The sequence below is a fragment of the Harpia harpyja genome, chromosome 6 (assembly GCF_026419915.1).
Source record: "Harpia harpyja isolate bHarHar1 chromosome 6, bHarHar1 primary haplotype, whole genome shotgun sequence".
Lineage (NCBI taxonomy): Eukaryota > Metazoa > Chordata > Aves > Accipitriformes > Accipitridae > Harpia > Harpia harpyja.
The window spans coordinates 48,168,310-48,176,144 of record NC_068945.1 but is presented as its reverse complement, the minus strand read 5'-3'; the positions used below and the strand labels follow the sequence as shown (position 1 = coordinate 48,176,144).

The window sequence follows — 7,835 nt, the reverse complement described above, 5'->3', positions numbered from 1 at the left end:
ACTGGAGGTTACTGGCAGCACGGATGATGCTGAGGTATATGCAGTTTCATGAAATAATTGCAGCAGAAATCTCCCGGTTCTTTTTTTTTTTTTTCTCTCCATACAGTGCAAACCCACATGAATTAATGTCTTCAAGATCTTTTTTATAACCCCAGGGCTGGCACTACTCCCTGAGCGGTGTTGGGGCCCCGAAGACTGCAGAGCCGAGTGGGTAGGCTGGCCGACCATTTCTAAAGGGAGGGCCAGTGGAAAGTGTCACCAGAGAAACGTTGCTAATGCCAAGGCCTCGTTAAATGGCGACCGAGTGTTCCCCAACGGCCTCTCCGGACAGGTTCAGAGGCCCGCAGCCCCGGCACACTGACTGACGGAGGTGTAGATGTATTTCGGGTGCTTCCTCCGGAAGCGCTGGAGAAACGGGGGATGCAAAAGGTCAAAGCAGCCTTCTCCGGGAGGCTCCAGCTAATTGGAGGTGTTGTGGGAATTGGAAACCCTGGCCTTTAAAGTGCGTTAAAAATAGACGTTTTATTGTTGCTACCCAGTCGTCCGATTTGGGGTCAGACAGTGCCAGTCAGGCGGCTCTGCCCGAGGGCGAGCACGGGGAAATCTTCTTTTCCGTTCTCTTCCTGAGCCCTCGGGCAGGGAGCGGCAGCTACAGCCGCCGGGCCGGGCCGGGCCGGGCCGTGCGCGGCCCCGCAGCCGGCGGCAGGGCCTCCCTCCCCGCGGGCACGGCGGCGGCGCGCGGGCAGCCGGAACGAGGCGGTTTCCCGACGGCTGCCGGCGGCGCCCGCCCGCCGCTAGATGGCGCCCGCCGCCAGCCGGAGCCGCCGGAGCCGCCGCCGCCCTGAGGGCGCCCGGCTGCCGGGCGGGAGAGCGGGGCCGGGCCTCCCCCGTGGCCGCCACTTTAAACCTGCCCAGAGGGTCTCTGTTTATTGGGTTGTTTTTTTAAACAAGTGTTTGGGGTTTTGACAACGGCGGGTGGGCGCCCGGGGACTCTCCGGCGGGGAGAGCCGCGAGGCGTCGGCGCCCGCGGGCTCATGTTCCCGCCTCCTCCCTCAGCCCCCCGGGAAGGCCCCCGCTGCCCCGAGCGGCGGGCGAGCGGCGGGACCGGCGTTCTGCAGCTCCCGGCCCCCTTCGGAGCGAAGCCACTTGCGCCTGTGATCACGCCCGCTCTGCCTCTGCTGCCCTATTGCACCGAGTGGATTACCGGCACCGGTATTTGCTGACAAGATCTGCTTTAAGTAATTTCGCAGCTAAAAGAAAAACACACCGTGCGATTGACTGGAAGTCTCTCTCGACCACCAAGTTGTGTTTTTAAAGACGATTACAATACAAAAGGTGGTAAATCACAGTAATATAAAAGCATTTTTTTAACCTACTTTAAACAAGTACTAGTTGTGTAAGCGTGGCATTTTAACACTACAGAAATTTTAAAATAATTTGGGATTTTTTTTTTTTCCACTTAAGCGGTAGAGTCTTAGCAGTGTCTATTTTTCAGTTTGCCAGGAGAGAGAGAATAATTTCCTAGGAATGCGAGAAGCTATTCTGTCTACTGGTTTATGAGGATGTCCACCGGTAATATTTATCAACTTGCAGCGTTTTTGCTGTCTCGTCCGGAGGGGAATTCTAGCCAGGGATTTCGGGAAGGGTGCTCAGTTTATTTTAGTGTTTGTAATATTTTTGCAAGCTGTGTGCTACTCATTAAAGAAAACAGCAAACCCAAAATGAACCCTAAAGCAGTTGGAATGCATGCAATAGGAGAGAAAACAGCACCAGCTTGCTTTTGTGACCAAGGTCAAAACGGAGAAATTGAAGGAAAATAACGGTGTAGAAATGTTCCAGAATGTAGTAGTTTTAATTTTCTTAGCATTAAGCTAAGGCTTCAGGGAACTGATGCAGCCTTTCTGGTAGAGGTGATTTAGTGTCAGACATCTGAGATAAAACTGAGTTTGTGTGGGAGGGAAATAGATGGAGGTTTAACTGAAGAACATTTCTTGTAAATTAGGACAACTGAGCAGAACAGCAGCAAGGACCTATTTCTAGTGGTTATGGTTCTGCTGAAATACTGAGTTTTTTCTGTAAAGGCAAAGGAAAAACATTCTAATTAATTAGATTTATTTACAGCAACCGGGTTTGGGATCAAAATAATTGCCTTGAGACTGAAGTGTGCAGCTGCGGCACACATTCCAGATGCGAAATGTAACACTGTGTTGCGGCCAACCTTATTTTCTGATTTTAAACCCAGAATTGGTCAGGACTTGTAAGTGAATAAATTCATACCTCCCTCTGAATTAATCCAATGCAGAGGTGCTGTCATATTACTCAAATAATCAGGTGTGTTTTGGGGACAGGCAGGAAAATAGCTTCCTGCCACATGAAAGGAAGCACCTTCACCCTGAGAAAGGTCATCCAGTTGGGTCTGGGAGGAAGGAAACTGCTACCCCCTGGGGCATGTATGCTCACAAGATCTTAATTTGTGTTGCAGTTTGAAGCTCGATGCAGCAACAGGTTACCACCTCACTCCTCATGTGGATCATGCTGCGATCTTCAGGTGAGGGAGTCCGCCAGGAATCCCCCCAGGCTCCTGGGGAAAGCAGCCAGGTGTGTGCTGCCTCCTGCCGCTCTTCCCCTGCAGAGAGCACGCGCTTCCCGCTCATCCTCTTTTTTTATTCTCCCACAGTTCAGATCATTTTTATATTAGGCCACTGAGAGACATCGTGTGAACAACTTAGTGAAAACAAAACCCGATAAAACAAAAGAACCTGTAGAAAAGCTATGCTTTGCCACTTTCCTCAGGCACCTACTGAGACCTAATGCTCACAAGAGCATCGAACAAGCTTTCCCATGATGCTCAGAGCTTCTTTTCCAGCAGACGGTGATGAAAAGTGAGTATCTGTTTTTCTCAGTAATTTTTAAAGGAAATTGGATATGCTGTCCCATGCTTAATGCTTATTTCAAACTGAGACAATTAGTCAATCTAATTAAACTGCTAAGTGTAATTTTTTTCATTCCTTTGTTACTCTTCCCTCAGCATAGCTGGACAGAAATATCGCAAGCATGTGATGTACATCCCCAGCATACTATGATATTTTTACCTATCAGAAATGGTTTTCTTTAAAACTCCAGCTGGCTTAATTCTTCTGAAGTATCTTTTTATGGCTCTTTTAGGTGTCTGACTGAGATATGCTGAATACGCCAGATTTTTAGAGGCCCAAGTGTCTGGTTCCTCAGGAAGAAAAGGCAGGCCCCTTTGAGAAGCCTTTGTTTTGGAAGCAAAATTCAGTGCATTTTCCATAGGAGGCAGACTGGGCTTCATGTAGACAGAGCACAAAACTTCCCACAGTTCATTAGGTTAGGGAGAACTGCACAAGAAACTCCAAAGTTAACTGAAATGTACTTTATTTCCTCCTAAGTTGTGCTATCAGATGTCAAACTTTCTCGTAACGGAAAGGATTTCTTTTGGCATAGGTCACTGTACTGGGTCTCCCTTCTGTAAACATTTCACTGCTGCCTCAGCATCACTGAGGGCTCAGAGGAGCAGGGGTTGCTATGTTCGGGCATGGACATTCAGCAACAGGTTCAATAGTAGACAACCTGAGAGGTTATAATGTCCAGGAGGGTAAAACAAACCATTTTGAGCACTAACTGATGAATGGTCCTTCATGAAGAGGAAAAAGAATTCCTGCAAGAACTAGTCCAGGTCCCCACATTACCTGCTCCAGCTTATGATTTCTCCATTAGCAGAAATGTCAAACGAGTTTGAGATGTTCCCTTAGGTGGTTTTAAACATTAGCTTTCTGGCAGAAGCCCAGGCTGGGTTGTAAGGTATTGTATAGTGCTAGGCAATGGACCAAATTTCATCCCAAGATAGACAAGGATATTATGGAAAGGAATGGCAGTGTTTATCCTTGAATAAACAAGCTTTTTAATTTGCTCCTTAATGTGTCAGAAACAGCTGTTTTACCTTTCTGTGAGTCTGAACTCTCAAATAAGGACATATGGGGGACAATATAGGAAACGGCATAGAAAAAGTAGCGCAGTGGTAGAAAGTTAAATATAGCCTAGCGGGAGAAAGTGTGGAGTATTATTGTTCTGTTTGAGATATGGTAATTGTCTTGGTGTATTCATTTTTTAGCTATAAATACTTGTATCATGGTAACTTTAGAGATAGAATTTAATGAATGCTCTTCATGTAATGCTTTTGCATCTGTAGGTATAGTTTTAGGACATGTGTATTCAAAACAGAATTAGAGAGTTTACCCAGCAATGACATCAGAGAGCTGGGATGGTTCCTGTGTCCTCTGTGTCTCCATCTATCCTATGTCTGTGCTGCGAGTTGTGTGAATAACTGATTTTCTCAGCCAAAAAATAAAACAAAATTAACATCAGACTAAGAACCTTCATGTCACTGTACAGAGAACTTAGCCCAGTAGCCTGTCTGTCACAGTGACTGTGGCACTTCAGCAGTAATGCTCTGAGAAAGCACAAGGGAGAGTACGTGAACAGTGATCTGTCCTCCCCTGCTTTCCTGAGGTTGAATTAAGACTACTTTTTTTTTTTTTTAAATTAATTTTTACCAGTGGATCAGCCCTCCTGAATTTCTCTAATGACTTTTTGACTTTACCTACACTTTTGGCCTGCACAGCAGTCTGTGACAATATAATTATGCACTATGCAAAGAAATACCTGCTCTCTCCTCCTAATTTGACATCTGATAATTTCAGTGGGTACCCTGTAGTTTTTGTGTGGTGCAACGCAGTGAATAATCATTACCTCGTCACCTCTTCGGCACCATTCATTGTTTGTAGCCTTCCTCATTTGTCTTTTTCCATCCTGAAGACTCCTCATCTGTTTGGTGTTCTCTTACACAGAAACTGTTCGCTGCCTTAGACCATCCTCACTGCCTTCATCTCTGCTTTTCAACTTCTACCCCCCTGAGGTGAAAGGACCAGACTGCATGCAAAGGCTTATCCAGCATGGACAGCTTTTTGTCAAAATAAACCATGCGAACAGATTATAACCTTGTTTTGATTTGTTTCTGAACAGGTCTGACAAAATCAAAGGCTTTCAGTCACAAAGTGGGAGAGGAGGTAGTGATGTCCCTTATATATACATCTCAGTTGTCATGACAGTATGACATGACAGCATAAGTCATGAAAGGAATGAAATCTGAGTTCAGATCCCTTCTGCCTACCTTTGAGAAGGTAACTGAATTAGTGCCTGAGCTACAGGCTGATCTGGACAAAGTCTTTCTTGTTTTAGCTGCTCTGGTTTTGCTCAGAGCTCTTTGAAAGCCACTGGAGTAGGGACCAAACCCCAACCATTTCACTTCCCAGGTGTGTGCGTTTAGCACTCAGTTAGGGAAATAGTTCCTTGCTCATGCTCTTCTCTGCATGTCTTTGCTATGAACAGCAAACTATCAAACACCCTTAATAGCTATCAGTTTGTTTCCTTGAATAAGTTTGGGCTGATGTCCTCCAGGAAACAAGAGTTCAGAATCCTAATGAGTCAGGGCTGTTTATCAAACAACTGCAGTTGTTGAGGGTATAGTTGCTAATTACTGAGCTGGTACTACACCCACCAAAGCAGTGCTAGAAGCAGCTGTTCAGGAACAGCATGTCTTTGTGGTAAAACAGTCATGGCCTTGCTTTGACTACTCAGAAAAATTTATTTCAAAGTTGAGAAGGAGGCATTGCTGGAGCTCAGCCCAGCTGCCCATACACTCCTACCAGTAAAGGTGCTTTCATTGACAAAAGAAAGGACAGATGTTTCTTAGACAACACTTAGGCAACAGAGAGCTTGGAACTTTCTCTTCAGCTTGAAAACTAAAGATATAATTTCTGCTGGGTGTAGAGTCCAGAAACTTCTGGTCCGAGCAACACATGGTTTCTGTGATATATCTGGCCTCAGTGCTGAGCCCTCCCCATCCTTCTCCCCTTGGCCCTCTTCCTCCAGGCTTTTGGAAACACAGCCACAGACGTCCCTTACAACAAAGAAGAAAAAACACCTTTTAACCTATTGCCAAGACAAAAAAAGGGCATGTGGCCTATTTTGATTGTACAAGCCTTTTAGGTAGGTGTAATTAGAGACAGCATTGTTGGCTTCCATTAGGCTTAATTAGATGCTGATTGGTAGGCAGCTCTTGCTCTGGCCAGTGTCTCTTCCTCATGGCTCTTCCTGCCCTGGAAGTGTTTAGCAGCAACACTCAGTGCTGCTCTCCAGCCTCTTTTAGGCCTGGAGGTTTTCACAAAATGCACATGCTTAATCCCAGTTCACCTCATTAACAAGCAGCTGTTTCTGTACTGGCGTGCCTGGATGATCTCTGGTCATTCTAGCCAGCATGGGAGATGCTAGATCTTCCAGTTCCAGTTCTACATGTCCTCACAATGGTCTTTAAAAACAAACACAAACCAGTGTTTTCAACATGAAAAATGGGATCAAAAATAACTTGTTGGCAGTTGCCTTTCTGCTTAAGGAAAAGGTTTGCATTTGCATTTAAAAGCCCAATCTTGTCTGCAAGCCCAACGACCAACACAATGTCACGGGTTGTTTGGGGACACAAGATTTGACCTGTACGTGACTCAGGGTTCACCTGCAGTGCAAGAGGAGCTAGCTGAGGTTTGCGCATCACCCTGACACATACCCTCTGGACATAGTGATTCATATCTCTGCATCTGCTCTATCATCCCTAACTTGGCAGATGTATCTAAACAACATTGCAAGGTGCATGTTACCCTTTTTCTCTCCTAAGAAAATCCTTGCCAAAAATATAAGGATCTAGGTGGTGTATAGGTGAGCAGTGTGAGCTGGTCTGACATGAGTGCTCTGTAGAAACACCTGAAAGGCAGTATGCTGAGCTTATGACAATTTCTTTCTATGTTCTCTTCCATTATTAATAAAATCCCAGGCTCTGCTGATCTGGACATTTAAAACATACTCCTTCCCACCCCATCTGTTTCAAAAAGTTGTTGAGAAACTGAAACAAGAACACTTTGAGGGTAAGATTGATAGCCCAGGCATAGCTGTGGCAAAATCAGGTTGCCAGCTACTGTGTGCTGTTTTTTCAGCCTCCAAAGGTGTTTCCTCTCATTGCAGGTACATGCTCAGATTCATCCTGGTGAACTTTGGAGCTTGATGTAGATGTCTCATAGGAGTACACCTGGTGTGGGTTCCTGCTGCGACAAAAGGGGAAGAGCCATATTTGTAGGACAAGTCAGATAGTACATGGGCTGAATCACTCTTTGAATGTGCCTGGGCTTCCCCCTGTTGATCGTATTTTTAGCAAAGGAAGCAATGTTCCTGATTTAGTTGCCCTGGTGAAGTGGTCATGGTCCTGCTGTTGCAGTGAACCCTGCGCTGAAGCAAGCACTGACACATGCACTGAAAGCACCCAGAGCAACGTGACATTTAAACAGAAAGAAAAGGAAATAAAGCAGTAACCATTTTAAGATGACAGATTGATTTGCCTACCTAGCATGCTGGCATTAAGCACTGTGTAACAGATAAAGTAAGCGATACAGTATTGCCCAATGTGGAATAAAATTATTCTTGTGATAATAGCTTATCTCCCAGTTGATACAGTGACATGGAAACAAGCCATGAAAACCTGGCACTCAGATGAACCCCAGAGCTGGAGCAAGGGATGGAGGCAGAGAAGAGGGGGAAGGAACAAAGCAGAAGGGAAGGAACATGGCAAGTGGAGGGGAAAAAAAGCTTTCCACCTTTCAACAGTGATGAGCCGTTGATTCAGATTGTTCATATGATGAAACCATCCCCACAAGGACCCTACCTGAGATGTCTTTACTTTTTGTCTGTTTGAGCTCATAATAAACACTTAC

At 45.6% G+C, this 7,835-nt stretch overlaps 1 long non-coding RNA gene across 1 annotated transcript; it reads left to right on the top strand.

Moving 5' to 3' along the window:
* The first annotated feature begins 1,254 nt into the window (after positions 1 to 1,254).
* Positions 1,255 to 4,954, top strand: LOC128143545 (uncharacterized). Its single transcript, XR_008235789.1, has 4 exons — positions 1,255 to 1,335; positions 2,483 to 2,548; positions 2,794 to 2,882; positions 4,869 to 4,954. It is a non-coding gene; the product is annotated as an uncharacterized LOC128143545 (long non-coding RNA).
* Positions 4,955 to 7,835: the final 2,881 nt, after the last annotated feature.